This window comes from Budorcas taxicolor, chromosome 2 (genome assembly GCF_023091745.1).
Source record: "Budorcas taxicolor isolate Tak-1 chromosome 2, Takin1.1, whole genome shotgun sequence".
NCBI classification, from domain to species: Eukaryota; Metazoa; Chordata; class Mammalia; order Artiodactyla; family Bovidae; genus Budorcas; species Budorcas taxicolor.
Window position 1 is genome coordinate 174,106,421 of NC_068911.1, and position 17,372 is coordinate 174,123,792.

The 17,372-nt window shown below is 45.8% G+C and overlaps 1 protein-coding gene across 1 annotated transcript in view; it reads left to right on the top strand.

The window, feature by feature from the left end:
- LUZP1 (leucine zipper protein 1) overlaps positions 1–17,372 on the top strand; it is a 95,506-nt gene that overhangs the window by 49,058 nt on the left and 29,076 nt on the right. The window contains exons 2-3 of the mRNA XM_052635729.1: positions 13,311–13,493; positions 15,503–15,608. The gene's annotated coding sequence lies outside the window, so the exon portion shown is untranslated. The remainder of the gene's footprint in view (positions 1–13,310; positions 13,494–15,502; positions 15,609–17,372) is intronic.

Here is a 17,372-nt window from a genome sequence, read left to right on the forward strand (position 1 = left end):
TCTCAAGAGGCAGGTCACGTGGTCTGGTATTCCCATCTCCTTCAGAATTTTCCACAGTTTGTTAAAGGCTTTGGCATAGTCAATAAAGCAGAAATAGATATTTTTCTGGAACTCTCTTGCTTTTTCAGTGATCCAGCAGATGTTGGCAGTTTGATCTCTGGTTCCTCTGCCTTTTCTAAAACCAGCTTGAACATCTGGAAGTTCATGCTTTACGTATTGCTGAAGCCTGGCTTGGAGAATTTTGAGCATTACTTTACTAGCGTCAATATGAACTTCAAAGATTGATTCTCCAACCTAAAAATCAGAGAGACTGACACGAAAAAGCAGATATGATCTCTTCCTTGTTGAAGTTTTTTTCGTGGGGAACTGTCGACCTGAGATTTTCTTTTTTAATTAGCTGAACAAAATTGAAGATTAGAAAATAGGTCATACCAGTTGAGATACTTGAGGTGTAATGAAAGAAAACTGTGAGGGGTTAAAAAATTAAATTTGCACACAGCATAGGGAGCAAATGTTAAAATACTTATACTGGCCAGAGACTGGTGTGCCCTAAGGGTGGCCAAAATAAAGCACAGCAGGTAATGGTTTCCTACATGAGGGAGCCCTAGGGCGGTTCCTGCTAGTTTTGGCCAGGTGGTTCGGTCGCTAAGTTGTGTCTGGCTCTCTGTGACCCCATGGACTTGCAGCACACCAGGCTTCCCTGTCCGTTCTTTGAGTCAGGGATGCCATCCAACCATCTCATCCTCTCTTGCTCCCTTCTCCTCCAGCCCTTGGTCTTTCATAGCATCAGAGTCTTTTCTGGTGAGTCAGGCCTTTCTCTCAGGTGGCCAAATTATTGGAGCATCAGCTCCAGCATCTGTCCTTCTCGTGAATATTCAGGGTTGATTTCCTTTAGTATTGAATGGTTTGATCTCCTTGCAGTCCGAAGGGCCAAGAGGCTTCTCCAGCACCACAGTTCGAACAATTGTCTCAAGGATCTTCTAGCAATTAGCCATCACATCCCTCCACCCACCAGGGCTGCATTGTTTAAATTATCTTATTTTAACTAACTCATCAGCTGTAGGTGCTCAGTGGAGTTTTTGTGGGAGAATGATAATGTAGGTCACTGGCATGGACTGAAATGTTAAATCCAGTTCACGAAACCTGGGGAAGGTTAGAGCATAGGGTGTGAGGTGCTGTGGGCTCAGATTATTGGAACTAGGAGGACCCTTGGGTCTTGGATTTTACCCATCCCTCCCTCTTTCTTAGGATTTTTGTTACAGAGAGTTTGAAACTTAAACAAAAGGAAACTTCGTAACAAATTCCCATGTACCCACACAGCTGAAGAGTTATAAACTTATGGCCATCTTGTTTCATTTTTATAATTTATACCCTCATCCACTTGACCCCATCCTGTATTATTTTGAAACCCCATCCTGTATTATTTTGAAGCAAATTCCAGACATCATATAATTTCATCTGTAAGCATTTCGGTGTGTATCTTTAAATAAAAGTTAACTTAAAAAAAAAAAGTAACCTGGGAATTCCCTGGCGGTCCAATGGTTAGGACACCATACTCTCTTTGACAAGGGCCTAATTTCAGTCCCTGGTCCAGGAACTGAGACAACCCCCACCACCCCGCACCCTGCTCCCCGCCCCAAACTGCATGGTGCAATCACAAAAACAAACAAAAAAACCAACCAAGCAAACCCACAATTTTAATTTCATATCAAAAAGTTAATAAGAATTCTTTAATATCATCAGATATCTAGTCATTCAACTTCTAATTACTTCATCAGTGTAATGATTCTGTTTTTTTTACAATTTTAATGTGGTCCATTCTTTGTGATTGATATGCCATTTAAGAATCTTTTAATCCATAGCTTCTCTCCATCCACCCACCCTGTTTTGTTTTGTTTTGTTTTTTAATACCAGAGTGTCTCTGTTACATGTTGCCACATAACACAATTTAACAGCATAAAACAATATGCATTTATTATATCACAACTTCTGTGGGTTAGGAGCCTGGGCAGGGCTTAGCTGGGTCCCCTGCTTCAGGATCTCATACCGGGCTGCAGTCACCTCATCATGTGCCAGCTTCAGAGTTCTCTCAGTGGTCATTGGCAGGATTCAATTCTTCTGGGGTGTGGGACTGAGGACCTCAGTTCTTTGTTGGTTGGTGGGTGGTTGTGAGCATTCTGAGTCGCTTCAATTGTGTCTGACTCTTTGTGAGCCTATGAACCGTAGCCCACCAGGCTCCTCTGTCCAAGGGATTCTCCAAGCAAGAATACTGGAATGGGTTGCTGTTTCCTTCTCCAGGTGATCTTCCTGACCCAAGAATCAAATCTGGGTCTCTTATATTGCAGGCAGACATTCAGTTCCTTTCCACATGGGCCTCTCCAGGGTAGCAGCTAGCTTCATCAGACAAGAGGTGGAGAGAGAGTGAGCGAAGAGCGAGAAGGAGCGAGAGACAGGCAGCAAGAAAGAATTCAGTCCTTTGTGCCTAATCTCAGAAATGACTCTCATAACTCTTGCCATTTTCTGTTACTAGAAGCAAGTCATTCGGTCCAGCCCACACTCAAGGGGGAGGAGCCCCCATGGAACATGGAGAGCAGGAGGTGGAGACCACTGGGAGCCGATTTGGAACATCGCTTCCCCTCTAGAGATGAGCTTAGAGTCCAGGCCTGCTGCCTCTGCCTTTTGACCATGTTATTGATGCCACTGGGGAGAAAAAGTGCCTCTAAGCCCTGCATTCCACTTGCTTCTATCCATGTAATAACTCTGTTATATAATTTCCTTCTATGATAGTCTGATAAATGTCATGTTTATTTATGTCAGTAACCATTGGCAGTTGTTAAAAATCACAAGTAGGATAGGTTGATTGGCTCAGAGGTTGATCAACATAAAAAAATCTTAAGAAATGAGCTAATCACCAATTCTTAAGAAAATACTGTGTTTCACATTCTCCCAGGCTTAGAGAGCTACAAAAGGAATATGAAAGGATAAGATAGTATATACGTATTGTGTGGAATCGACAGTAAGTGCAGAAAATGAGAAATCAGCATTGAGTCAATTCAGCCAGTACTTTTTGAGTGCTTTCTGTGTACAGACCTCCGTGTTAAGTGCTGTGGGGAATGTTAAACTCAGTAAGACAACCTTCTGCTCTCTCCTTAGGAGATGATATGAGATAAAGCTTCAATGCAGGGTAGACTGGGAATTACTCGAGTAGAGAGAGGAAGTGCTTTGAAAGGTAGGATGGAGAGGCTTAGAATATCCAAGCCCAAAGGGCCCTTTAAGATCAAGTCTAATGTCTTTTACTTTTTGGGGGACATGGAGCAATTTAGTCAGAGAAGTTCAAGAAACCTTGCTAAGATAAGGGAATCATGTGGAATTAGAAAGAATATAGATTTTTCAGGTGCCAGGGACAGAGGGATGTGGGTTGGAGATAGGTAGCCTTGGGTCATAGAACAGAGTACACCAGAACTAGGGACGTTTTCAGTCAAACTTACACCTAAACTGGGGTAAACTCTGTAACTGCTTTGTGGACCTATCATATAACAATAACCACATGTTATAGTGTGCAGAGTACTTTCACATGCATTGTTTCATTTGATACTGTCACTCTTGTAGTCGTGGCAGATGGTTATTTCTGTCTTAACAGATGAGGAAACTTTGAGTAAAGTTTTTCTGAGTAAGAGAATTAGAATAATTCTCTTCAAGGGTCCAGAACTAATAAATTGGAGAAAGGCTAGGACCTAGGATCCCTCTGTACATCCCAGTATGTCTGTATGAGTGTTTTGTTTGTTTTTAATACTGAAGACATTGGCTTGACACTTGTTGGCAGGCATGACTTACTAAAAGAGCATGATACAGAGACACAGCCTCAACTGCAAGAAGGAGCTTGGAGGGGGTCATGGGAGACCCTGGCAGGGAGCCTGACCTGTTTCTTCTCACTGAGAAATCCTCCCTGCCCTTTGAGATGTTGCTTGGTTACACCTCCGGCCCCACCCACCTGCCTTTTTTTTAGCACTGCTTTAAAACTCTTTAGGTTGGAACTGGGCAAGTAAATTTCTCAAGTTTCTTCCCTTTTTCCTGGTGTACATAGAGGAAAAGAGAGACTAAATGAACTTGGGCAGGGGATGTAAGGTTTAATCAGAATGGTAATAAGAAAAAAATTGAATTAACATTTGTAGCATGTATTTGATGCTAGGCCTGTGTGTTTAGGCACTTATATAACTCTTACAACAAACACTCCCATGAAGTTTGGATATTATCATTTCTATATCCACTTGGAAACAACCGAGATCGTGAGATTTAGCCCCTGACCTGATAGGAGACTGAATTATAGTGGGAACCCAGATTCCCAACTCCTAAGACTACGTGTGCTCTTTCCATTATAGTGTGTTGCCCGGGGAGCAGGCAGGGTGGAGAGGGAGTGTGGAAGAAAGACAAAGGGAAGTGCTCTCGGGGCTATAAAATGGAAAGAGCCTTCTTGGTGGGGTAGAAATGATGCCTTCCCCCCTCCCCTGTTGTGCCTTGAAGTTAAAATGGCAGCAGAAAGCCTTTTGGTAAGAAAGCCCAGTATTCTGTTCCTGACAACACTTAGTGAAAGAATATAGAAGGGCGTTTTTATCTTCCACTGTGGCGAGGGAGATGAGATGTACATGTAAACAAAAACTTCTATCGACTGTAGGCATTTCAGAACCAGTCCGAGGCAGGCGGTGTCCTGAGCTGGGTGCGAGGGCGTGAAACTTCTGGGTGGCTTGCGGCGTGTGAATGCCGCAGTGCTGCTTGGATGAGTGACCCAAGAAACAAAGCAACTCTTTAAACAGAAACAGAACAACTCTTCTTCCTCAACCCCACATTCTCTTTAATCCGTCACCTTTGCTTCCAAATAGCCCAACTTTTCAAGAAAAAAGCTGTCTATACTCACTGCCTCACTCCGCGCACTCAGCCTGCTCCTGTCTGGCTTCTGCTCTTAGCGTTTCAGTGCAATGCCTCTTACTCAGGTCACTGGTGTTCTCCATGAAGCTGAATTCAACAGACACTTTCCGTCTTTAATTTTCTCGGTGAAGATGACCCTGTTGACCACCCAGTTTTTCCGGAACAAGCCCTCTCTTCTCTGGCTCCTGTTCTCCCTCGTTGTTTTTGCAGGCGCGTCCTCCCGTCTTCGGCTGTTCAGTGCTCTGCTCTCCCGGGCCCTCCTCTCTCCTTGTAGTGGGCGCTCTCCCTCGGTGACATCATCCGCCCCGTCAACTTCAGTAGCCACACCGCTTACACATGACTCATAAATGCATGTCTCCAGCCTCGATCACTTCCCTGTGCTGAAGATTCATCTCTTTATTGTCAGACCTCAGGGATACCGTGAAGGGCTAACCGAAGGTGATGGTAGGGGTGGGGAGGAAGAGACAAGCAATAAACAAATAGACGAAGTGTCAGATAGGGTGGAGTGTTAAGCTGAGCATAAACTAGGGTGATAGGTTAGAGGGTGAGAGCTGCTTTAAATCGGCTGGTCAAGTCTTCACAGAGGTGGTGAAATTTAAGCTGATTCTTTAGTGACCAAAAGGAGCCAGCTGTACAAAGGGAAAAGGGAACGGTGCAGGGACCCTAAGACGAGAATGAACAATGTGTGTGCAAGGAACAGGAAGTGAGGAGGGAACCTGGTGGGAGATGAGGTCTGAGAGGTAGGGGCCAGATCATGTAGGGTCTTGTAGGCCGTGATGAGGACTTTGGATTATATTAAGTGAAAGGGAAAGCCATTAGCGATTAGAGTCTTGATCTGATTAAATTTTTAGAAATTTAATTCACCATTATGTGGTGAATGAGGACAGCTGGTAGCAGGGAGACTTAAGGAAAGGCTATTGTAGTTGGTAGGGTGAGAGTCTAGGTGTTTGGACCAGAGTGCTTATTGGAGTGTAGAGGGCAGAGGGACAGAGGCCAGAAAATCTGAAAGTAGAGTTGATGGGACTTGCTGGTGGATTTGCATGCGGCATGTGAGGGAAAGAAGAATACAGGATGATTCCAGGTGTTTGGCCTGGACAGTTGGGTGGATGGTGTGGCTGTGAACTGAGATGGGGAAAGAGGAATGGCGTTGGGGAGAGAAGAGTAGACAGTGAAGACCAACAAGAGTATAAGAAGGTTTTTCACAAAAGTGGCACCGAAGGTGAAGAAGGAAGCCCCTGCCCCTTCCAAAGCCAAAGCAAAGGCTTTTAAGGCCAAGAAAACAGTGTTGAAAGGCGTCTACAACCACAAAAAATAGAAGATCCAGACGTTGCCTACCTTCTGGTGGCCCAAAACACTGCAGCTAAGGAGGCAGCCCAAATATCCTTGGAAGAGCCGGCCCTTGGAGAAACAAACTTGACCACTCACTACGCCATCATCAAATCCACCCCCCTGCTCCCCCCCCCCCCCCCCCCCAATCAGCCATGAAGAAAATAGAGGACAGCAGCACCCTGGTGTTCACTGAGGATGTCGGGACCAGCAAGCACCAAAGTAAACAGGCTGTGAGAAGCTCTAGGACACTGATGAGACTAAGGTCAACACCCTGATCAGGCCCAACTGGAGGGAAGGCATTTGATTGGCTTCTGACTAGGATGCTTTGGCTGTTGCCAACAAGATTGGGATCATCTAAACTGAGTTCAGCTGGCTAATTCCAAATATAAAAGTTTTCAGTAAATTTAAAAAATATATGAGACTGCATGGCTTTGATTAGATGTCTGGGTAGGGATGTCAGGTAGCTTGTTGGATATGCTACTGGAGTTTGGGGGGGTGGTGGTCACTGCTGAGGAAAGCTTCTGCAGCCATTGTGCTTCAAAAGTGCTGGGACTGGATGAGGTTACCCGGAGAAATGAGGTTCCAGATAAAGCGGCTCAGGACTGGCCCTTGTCGAGTAGAGGAGGAGCCATCAAAAATGAATAACAGGGAGCCAGTGGAGTAGGAAGAAGCTCAGGAAAGTATGATATCCTGGAATTAAGGAAGAAAGTGTTTTTTTGATGGAGAAAGAGTGGTTATTTTTGTTAATGCTATTTAGAGGTCAAAGAGATGGTCTAGAATTTGGCAACATTGAGGCCTTTGACCCTTATGGACAGTTCTGGGGTGCTGAGGGTGGAGGACTGGTTGGAGTGAACTGAGAGGAGGAGAGAGGAGGAACAGAGAGTGTAGACAGCTTTTCAAGAGAAGAGACATTGGAGCTGGAGTGGCAGAGGAAGTGAGCTCGAGAGAGTTTATTCTTTTTCTTTTTTGGTCTTGTTTTTTAAGATGAGAAATCCTAGAATCTTGCTTCTCAAATGTGGCCTTGGATCTGAAAGTGTGAGGTAAAAGTGCTAGTCGCTTGGTCGTGTCTGACTCTTTGCGACCCCATGGACTGTAGCCCGCCAGGCTCCTCTGTCCAGGGGATTCTCCAGGCAAGAATACTGGGAGTGGGTTGCTATTTCCTTCTTCAGGGGATCTTCCCAACCCAGGGATCAAACCCAGGTCTCCTGCATTGCGGGCGGACTCTACCATCTGAGGCTCCAGGGAAGCCCATGTATGGTAGTACTATGTATGGTCTGTGCATAGCTCACTTCACACATGACTCACTGTTTGAGTTCACCAGTACCCTTACTGGTCTACCATTTGAGAAGTCCACTGATCATGTGCTTGGATGTCACAGCAGTGTCACGTTGCCGCACAAATGTCTACATACTTCCTCTCAATTGCTGTACCTATACTGGTACAGAAATAGTCAAATGGTTATTCCATTAGTCATGTATGGATGTGAGAGTTGGACCATAAAGAAGGCTGAGTGCCAATGAATCAGTGTTTTTCAACTGTGGTATTGGAGAGTCCGTCCCTTGGACTGCAAGGAGGTCAAAGTTGTCAATCCTAAAGGAAATCAATCCTGAATATTTATTAGAGGGACTGATGTTGAAGCTGAAACTCCAGTACTTTGGCCACCTGATGCAAAGAGCCGACTCATTGGGAAAGACCCTGATACTGGGAAAGACTGGAGGCAGGAGGAGAAGGGGACGACAGAGGACAGGATGATTGGATGGCGTCAGTGACTCAGTGGACATGAGTTTGAGCAAGTTCTGGAGATGGTGATGCTTGGTGTGCTGCAGTCCATGGGGTCTCAAAGAGGTGGACATGACTGAACGACTGAACAATATCATACTGGTAACAGTTTGTGAGCCAGTGCCAAATTTGTGGATCAAACTTCAAGTGGCTAATTTCTTGAGCATGTTTGTATGCTGCTGGACGTGAATCTTTAAAGAGTGCAAACAATGATGTAAGAGGGAGTGGGGATAACTGTATATGAAGCTAAGAGGAAACTAGAGCCATAGTAGGTATGAAAGGTTGTACTTTATATACCAGTGGAGACTCTTCATTATCGCAGTAGGGGAAGCAGAATGCCGGTGTGTGGTTAGATTTGAAGTTAGGGAAATGATGGTCTGACTGTTGCTTCTTGGTTTTGATACTGTTTCAGAGTTGGCTGGGGAGCCACCTTGATGTCAACTTGTTATTTAACAAAAGTTCCATTTCAGCAAGGATACATGCATATCAGATAAAGAACACAGTAAACTGGATACTACTGGATGTTGCCTCTTGGGGACAGGGTTATTAGCTGCTGGGGGCTGGAGGTTTATCGGGAGGGAAAAAAGATGTGAATCATTTTGGGGAGTAGAAAAGTGAACCTACTAAGGGAAATGTAGCAGGATTGCTGACAGCATTGAGAGAAAATTGTTGGAAATTTGTGGCGATCCATTTAAAATCTTATCAGTCAATACGGTTATGTTTTCTCTAGAGATACACGTTAGTTTATAATTCAGATGCCTTGGTGTTGGCCTGCAGAGGCGGTTAGTTTGGTTTAACAAGGACTGAAGTTTTACTGGTTGAATATGAAGAGGGGAATGCGGGCACAACCGGGAGGGATGTAATCCCGTTAAGTTAACTTAACGTTATATCTACTTAGTACTGATAATAGTGTCTGTTTCACAGAGTTGCTGTGAGCATTAAGTCAGTTCGTATAACGGCCCCGAACAGGGCCTGGTCCATCGTGTGTGCGCGGGGGCATCATGCCGTGCGCCCTGTTCCTGCTGCTTCTGGACCCCGGGACCCGCCTCCTTTCTGATCGCTTGGCACCATCTTTACCTCCCTCATCTGTTGTTCATACTGAAGGCAAAGTGATCTTGAAATGTGTATACATTTCAAAAGTTATCTCTTTTTAACACTTAGTTGACTTAAACTTTTTGGATAAAGACGCAAACCCGTAATTTGGGCTCCAGGGGCCTACATGGTATGACTCTCTCCAAATGCCTCCCGCCTCATCATGTCTCTTGTATTTAATGTCTCTCCCTTCTTTGGTTACATAGATTTACTTTAGTTCCGCTAGCTCACTCTGCTCTCGCTTCTACGTTCTCACCCTGGTTGGAGCTTTCATAGACCTATGCCAGCGGGTCACTTTCTATTAATGGCATTTCATGTATTTTGTATTTATATGATTCTTTAGTCCTCTCCCACATGGTCTAGCAGTTAGGATTCCTAGTTTTCACCCAGGCGGCCCAGGTTTGACTCCCAGTGTGGAAAGGAGGAACTTTCTGGGCTTCCCAGGTGGCTCTAGGGGTAGGTACGGCAGGAGTCATAAGAGACGCGAGTTTGCTCCGTGGGTCGAGAAGATCCTCTGGAGGAGGGCGTGGAAACCCATTCCAGTGTTCTTGTCTGAAGAACCCCATGGACAGAGGAGCCTGGTGAGCTGCAGTCCACGGGGTTGCAAAGAGCAGTCAGTGCTTAGAAAAGTATCGTATTAAACAGTAAATGCCTTGAAGACCATCTGTTTCTACTCACTGTTTTATTCCCAGTGCCTGCCCCAGAGCCTAATGCATTGTCAGTCAATATTTGAATGAATGAACAAACTACTCATCAACCTCATGAAGGTTTGTGATGTTTGGACTGTGGATCAGGACTGACTTTTCTTTGGGTGAGATCTGAGAGCTGATTGCTTATAGAGTTATAATGGAGAGGAGAAAGCAAATTTTGGGACAGAAGTAGCTAGGTGAGACTCCACTTATCAGTTACCGCTTATTAGCTCCATGACTTTGAACCTTTAATTTCCTCTCATTTACAAAATCAGCGTGATGGTATTTTCCTGATAGGGTGACCGTGAATATTAGGTTACAGAAGCACTTCGGTTCCTGTCTTCTGGGGGTAATTTCTGCGACTCGCTGTTTAAGTGCATCCACCATTGTTGTTGTTTAGGTGCTCGGTCACGTCCAACTCTTTGTGACCCCATGGACTGTAGTCTGTCGGGCTCCTTCAGTCCACGGGGTTTCTCAGGCGAAAATACTGGTGCGGGTTGCCATTTCCTTCTCCAGGGGATCTTCCCGACCAGGGATCAAACCTGCATCTCCTGCATTGGCAGGCAGGCTCTTTACCCCTGAGCCACCAGGGAAGCCCATTTGCCATTACTTGATACAATCCTTATGGCTCCTTGATGCCCTAATGATAGGCTTCTAGAGGTTAAAGGCAGCCAGCATGTTCTTCTGAAGCAGCCAACTTGGTTAAAGCAGGTGACTAACCAACAATTTCAGGCATGTGGTTCGGTTGCTAAACCCCACAAACATGGGCTAATTGCAAGGAGGCCTAGTCTCAGTTATAACCTAATAGTTAGGAAAGGAAGCAGAGAGCCAGGTGGCATCCTCGAGGGCCTGCATTTAAACAGAAATGCTAATCGCAAGCTAGTCTGCCCAGTTGTTTGTTAGTAATAAGTTCTTAAGAGCCTAAGCCCTTTCTTTTCAATTCCAGTCTGTGTTTTTGACCCTTTGTTGGGCAAAGCTTCTTTAGTGAAGTGAAGAAAAACCCTGTAGCTCAGAGGTGGGATTACTAGATACCAGTCCTGTCTCTGTTTCCTAAAAGGTTTCCTAAAAGGGTCACATGGCTCTCAGTCTGTTTGCTCATCTGTCATATGGAGGATAAGAGAGTATCTTCTTCTCATCTTAAGAGTTTCAGGAGTAATAAGTTATCCTGGGAGGAGCAGAAAAGGAAAGACATTATTTGAGCAGAGATAATTCGAGCAGACATTATCCTCCATCAGAGATAAGTGTTGAAATCTCTGTTATTAACACAATTTAAGAATTAATCACAGCTCTTGAGGACAGAGCACTTGTACTGGACTCTCTTGCCTGCGGGCAGGTGGCCTAGGTAGAAAGGCGGGGCTTACGGAAATGGACAAGTCTTGCAGCTGAACTCCAACATGATGACCTACGCGTGGGGCTCTGGCCGCTGGTGGCACGAGGTTGGCTGTCACCAAGTTGCTCTCTTCAGCTCCAGACCACCGTCTGGTTGGTCCCACCCCATCCTGCTAGTAGCCTGTTTCCTAGGTTGGATTTTTGTTGAAGAGACCGCACAGGGCAGAGAAAGGTTAAAATCCCTCCTGACTTTTTTCACTAATAATCCTGAGAATGCCACCTCAGCAGTTATAGGGGAAAACATGACTATCTCCTGGCTTCTCAGTACAGACAGTGGAGCATTAGATTTGAATCTTAGGACTTCGAATAGTATGGTTGAATAGTATGGTTGTCTCAGGTTTACATTTTTTCCCCTGCCTTCTCATTTTTCACCTTTATACTTTCTTCTTCGCTTATGTTTGAAAGGCCACAAGAGGTTAATTAGTAGATGGGGGTAACCTGGTCCAAAAGAATTGCAGGTAATGGTTTCTCTGTGATCCTTAGTCATTCTGGTTCTCTCTGATACATGTTTGTCTGTTAACAGAAAGTAATCACTGCATATACTTAGGTGAAAGGCCTGAGGATGAATTTTCTAGAGACTGTGGATGACCCAGTTATTTCAGTTTGAATAATTTCTGTTGATCTACAAGTTCCATTGAGTCTTCTGTGTAATCTCCATTCTCTTCTTTAGCCCACTCATTCAGAGAACTTTAAAATTTCAGAACCTGCATTTCTGTTCTAAAATTTCCACCCCCCTCCCCGGCCCCCCTCCCCCACCACCGTCAATTTCTCTGCTTTTAATAGCTGTTACAGTAGCTGCTTTAATATCCTTGTCTGATAATCCCAACATCTGGGGCATCTTCGTGTTGCCCTCTGTGGGTTTGTTGTTGTTGTTTCCCTCTTGCAAATGGGCTTACTTCTTTTAGTTCTTTGTGTAATTTGGGATTGTGTCCTTGACATGGATGCGTGTGAATGTAACGTTACAGAGGCTGGTTTCCGTTGCTGTGTCTATTTCAGCGGGCAGGTGCCTTGCTCAGACTCACGTGTGGCGGGTGGCAGGCCACATCTCAGTCCGGTCCTTTTGTCCTTGGCTGAGGTCCTTGGATTCTGCCCCGTGAAGTTGTGGTTCAGGGGTCAGCTGGAGGCTGGACAGAGCATCACGCAGAACCTGGGCTCTCCATCTCTGGCTGTCTTCTTCTTATTGTCTGCGGCTGCCCTGGTCTCCCTGTCCTCCGGTTCCAGTGAGCAGAAAGCCTTGGGTTTGATTTTTAATTGGAACTTCAGCTGGACAGCCCTCAAGTCAAAGCTCCAAAAATGGAGAATTCATACCTTGCCAGTCCTTTCTTCTCCTTTTCAACTCTCTAAATTCTGCTGCTAGCCATTATGCACTTCAGATAGTCATTTCTTTTTATATTTTATTCAGAGCGTTTGGTTGTTTGTCCATGACAGGAGTGTACTGGAGGCAGAACTCCCCACTAGCATTTTTAGCCATTATTAAAGTGTTTTGGGAACAGAGGTGATACACATTTAAGAGAGTTTTGCTGTTACGTGAATTAACTCATGTATCCTAGGTTAGCACCATTTCAAATGGTGGTGCTCCTCCTGGACCTTCAGCCCCTTCAGTCTTCTGACGCTGGCTTTCCTGTGACAGCGGAAAGAGTGCTGTAGGTCCGCGCACCACAGCGCCAGCTACATTCTCACGCAGAAGCACAGGGCAAGTGGCCCACAGACCGGCTCTGCATCTTGGTTTTGCCACAGAAGGAGCAAGTGTGCTTGGCGCGCTGGCTGATGCCAGCTTCGCTGGTCTCCTGACGGGGTTATTCATACTGTAATGGGTCCTGTGCTTACCCGCGATTCTGACCTTGCTGCCTTTAGTCATGTCACTGCAACCTAGGTCTGAGCCCAAAGAGTAAGAGAACTTTTACATTCAGCAATCAAATGAGGATGGACTGATGCATTTCCTTCCTGTGTCTTGTTAATTATCTCAGGTGGACTCAATGTGTTCACTTCAGCCAGCTTTGCTACCTTGGGCCAGTTTCTTCTCCTTTGCTGGGACTCTGTTTCGTCTCTGGAAGATGAGGCAGTTGGACTCCCCGTGATCTATAAGGGTCCTTTTATCTCTTTTCCTAGACAAATAGCACATGCACGCAGAACCACCACCACTAGCACCAGAAGAAACGCCTCAGGGAAGTGGCGTGGCGAGATCTGTCAGGGCGGAAAGGCTCTGAAGAGGCAGCGCTGAAGAGTTGGAGGATGTTTACAGTTATCCTTTGTTTCTGGGGACAGAGGACCAGTACACCGAGGATGCGAGAAGTAAGTGGCATTCAGGAGCAAAGGAAAGAAATAATTTGCCCTTAGAAGTAAGGAGAGACTCTGTGTCAGTGGGAAACGAATGAGGATCATCTGGAGTTCCTGTTTGTTTGATTTTTGGCAGGGTGCTCTTTCCTGTTTGGAAGAGACGGGCTCCTGGGCTTCACCAGCCCTCCAGCAGGTTTGCCTGGAGGTGGGGGCAGCAGCTTCAGTAGAGGCGCCGCTGTCACTGTCAGGGCTGCAGAGGCCTTGGTCGTGGCAGGCCAGATTGATGGGGCCGTTTCTTGGAGTTTAGAATTTTTATGTAGGAAAGGTTCTAGCCTATGCAAAGGAAGGGATGGGATGTGTATGTGTGTAAAAGGGGGTGGAGGGGGCAGGACAGAAGGTCTGTGGGCCAGTGCTGCTGTTGGAATAGCAACCACACTTAATCTGCTTCGACTGATTTCTTTTTTTGAAGCCTGCCCGCCCAAACCATCCCTCAGGTGCTTAGTACAGGTCCTTTTTCTACTTCTTTTCTGGCTGTGTTCGTTGCTTATCAATAATTCTCTCTTAGGTCTTACTGGCTTGAGGCTTCAAGCCCCCATCTTTTTAAAGGTCATTTGGGAAAAGCTATCATTTTATTACTTCTCCATCTTTATTCTAGCCTTTCTCCCCAGGAGGATGGAGGTACAGGCAGATTCTGTATATGTGAATGTGTTATGGGGTTGGTAGTAGAGATGTGGAAATTGGATTAAAGGGGACCAGGCAACCTTGCAGGGAGGTCACAGGGTGGTCTGCGGGGTATGCAAGGGAGGGATGGGAGCTGTGATGGAAGGGGGTGCCATGGGTGCAGGACCAGGTACAGAAGCCTCTAAGCTTGCCACTAGCTTAGAAGCCATCTTCCCATTCTTCCTGAAGACCGGGATAGACAGATGTTTAACCCAGGTCTTCCACCTTCATTTACTCTTGTCTAGAGCTGGGGTAAGATTGGGTGGGTTAGGAGGCTTTTCAGCTCTCTTATAGAAGGTTTGTTACAAAACTGGGGGTAAAGTTTGCAGCCAGAGAGGCTCTATTTTTAAAATCCTATTTTCTTTTCTATTTGGCTGCCCTGGGTCTTGGCTGCTGCACGGACTTCCTCTAGTTGTGAGCAGGGGCTGCTCGCTAGTTTTGGTGCCCAGCCTTCTCCTTGCAGTGGCTCCTCTTTGTGGAGCATGGGCCCGAGGACACATGGGCATCCGTGGTTCAGTGCGCAGGCTCAGTAGTTGCTGCGTATGGGCTTACTGGCCCCGAGGCATGTGGGATCTTCCCAGAGCAGGGATCAAACCCATGTCCCCCGCATTGGCAGGCAGATTCTTAACCACTGAGCCACCAGGAAAGTTCAAGAGGCTCTGTTTTTGTTCTAATTGATATTGGCTGGTTCAGGGCTGTTTTGAAAACCAAGTCTAGAAGGTACCCCAGTGAGAGTCAGCATGGTGACATGACTTTTGTAATTGGACAGTCTTGGATTTAAAGTCTCTGTCACTCACAGCTAAGATGCTGGACAAGTCACTTGTCTTGTTGGAATTTAGATTCTTTGTCTATAAGGGGGTGGCGTTATTGTGGTATTGTCTGGTGTAAAACATAAAACATACTGTCCAGGGTGTGGTGGATACTCCGCAGATGTTTGGGTTTTTTCCCTTGCCCATATTCCAGAACGTCTGATTTTTAGTGGAATCCCAACTTCAGCCCTAAGCAGTTGTGTGACTCACCCTTTCCAAGTTTAGTTTCCTTCCTTAAAAAGAGGGCATTGAACTAGATTTCTGAGATCCCTTCTGGATGTAAGCTGTCATATGAATGTTTAGACCATTGGGGAATGTATAGGTCTGTTAATTTCAGGAATGACAGTGTAGTCTTGGGACCATGCCGTCTGATAGGAAAGGGGAAGTTTCCAGAGCCAGATGCCCCCTCTTCCCTGAGGAGGGAGACAGGCTCAGCCCAGTCTTGTGCAATTCACATTTTACCTATCTCTACCCTTCTATTTATATTCTCTCCAGGTCAAGAGGCAGCTGCCACTGCAATATAGTGCGTGACCGTGTCCACGACAGCAAGCATCAGGGGAGCAGCCAGAAGCATTGACAGGACACTTCAGTCCCCTAAATGGTAAGTGTGCTCAGCCGCCCTGGGGCGAGAGGGAGGTTTCTGCAGTCTCTGCAGTTTCTCCTCCATTGCGAGAGGGGGAGGTGTTTGTCAATGCTCTGTTCTGAACCAGGTGCTGTGCTAAGCACCTCACATGCTTCCTCATTCAGTCTATCAGCCAGTCTACCATTTACTGAACACTTACTATAAGCCAGGCATTACCTCCCTTCATATTTACACCAACCCTGTGAGGTAAGTGTTGTTATTTACACCACAAACAAGTGAGCTTTCAGAGGTTAAGTAACTTCTCTAAGTTCATACAAGTAGCAGATGGCAGAACTAGATTTTAAACCTGGTTATTTTCATTTCACTAAGTTTCTCTTTCGAGGAAGCCACTTTTTGGTTGAGGGAGTGACTGACAGCTAGTTCCTTTTCCTAGCCCTTTCTGGATTCTGTGTGCCAGTGTTTTATCGGTGGTGCTGAATAAGGAAGTGGAGGGCACTAATGAAACAGAAGATGCTTGAGCAGGCCAGAGGACCTCATGGTCTTGGGCCCTAGTTGGTAGCTGTGGACTTCTTAGAGTAGGGTTCTCTGGAAGGTGGGGCAATGGGGCAACCAGAGGGTGAGTCTGGGAAATGGGTTCTATGCATGGGAGTGACTGGACATAGGAAAGGAATCTTAGTGAGAGTTCTCAGTCTCATGGGAGCTCCTGGAAGCAGGCACAGTTAGGGACAGGACAGGCTCTTCTTGAGAGAGTGGAGAACTTCAAGACAAATTCTTGATCTGTTAATTGGTTCAGGATTCTTGTTCTGTTCCTTTCCCTGGAGCATTTTTCCTACCTCAGGGAACTGGGTAGGTAATGAAATTCATTTTTGGTTGGGTGGAGTGGCAGTCAGTATTCATTTGTTCATTGATCTTTCTGAGGGTGCTTTAGTCTCTTTTTATTGGAGCACCCCTCTTTTTTTTTTTTAAATATACTTGGTGAATTTGGGAGGAGGGAGTAATCATTTTCATCAATAAAATTTATTACATGTACCTCTCATACGTATTTTGCCATGTACCGCGCTTATGTCCTGAGGGTACCACATGCCTAGCATGGTTCTTAGAGCTAAGTATTCAGCATTGAACAAAACAGAAAAAAATTCTTGTTCTCAGGGAATATACTCTAACGGGTCGAAACATTAAAAAAGTGAATAGTTAGATACAGTAAATAAGTAACACCTATATGTCGTAGGTGCGCAGAAGAACAAAAGCGGGGTAAGATGGTAATTGGAACTGATGAGGAGCTGAGAGACTGTTACTTTATGTCAGGTCATCTGGAAAGGTCTCTGATGAGGTGATACTTTAAGCCAAGATCTGAAAGAAGTGAGAAACACACTCAAGGAATTAGGTGGGAGAAGAGCATTCCAGGCAGAGGGAAGAGCAGATGGAGAAGCCCTGAGACACAAGCGTGAGTGTTCCTGTCGCAGGACCGGCAGGGCCGCCGGTACGCTGGAGAGGAGTAGCGGGGAAAGCGCGGAGGGGACCGGAGCAGAGCAGAGCCGGCCGCCGCTCACCCCGGGCCGAGAGAGGGGGAAGGACCTTTGCAGTCAGTGCATTTTATTCTGAGATAGGAGCCACTGGGGAGTGAATAGCAGAAGAGAGATACGACTTGACTTGTTTGCTTTTGTTTTTCTTTTTAATAAATGCTTCTCTGTTTGGCTGTGCCAGGTCTTAGTTGTAGCATTCAGGGTCTTTTTTGATTGTGAATGTGGGATCTTCAGTGGCGGCATGTGAGCTCTAGTTCCT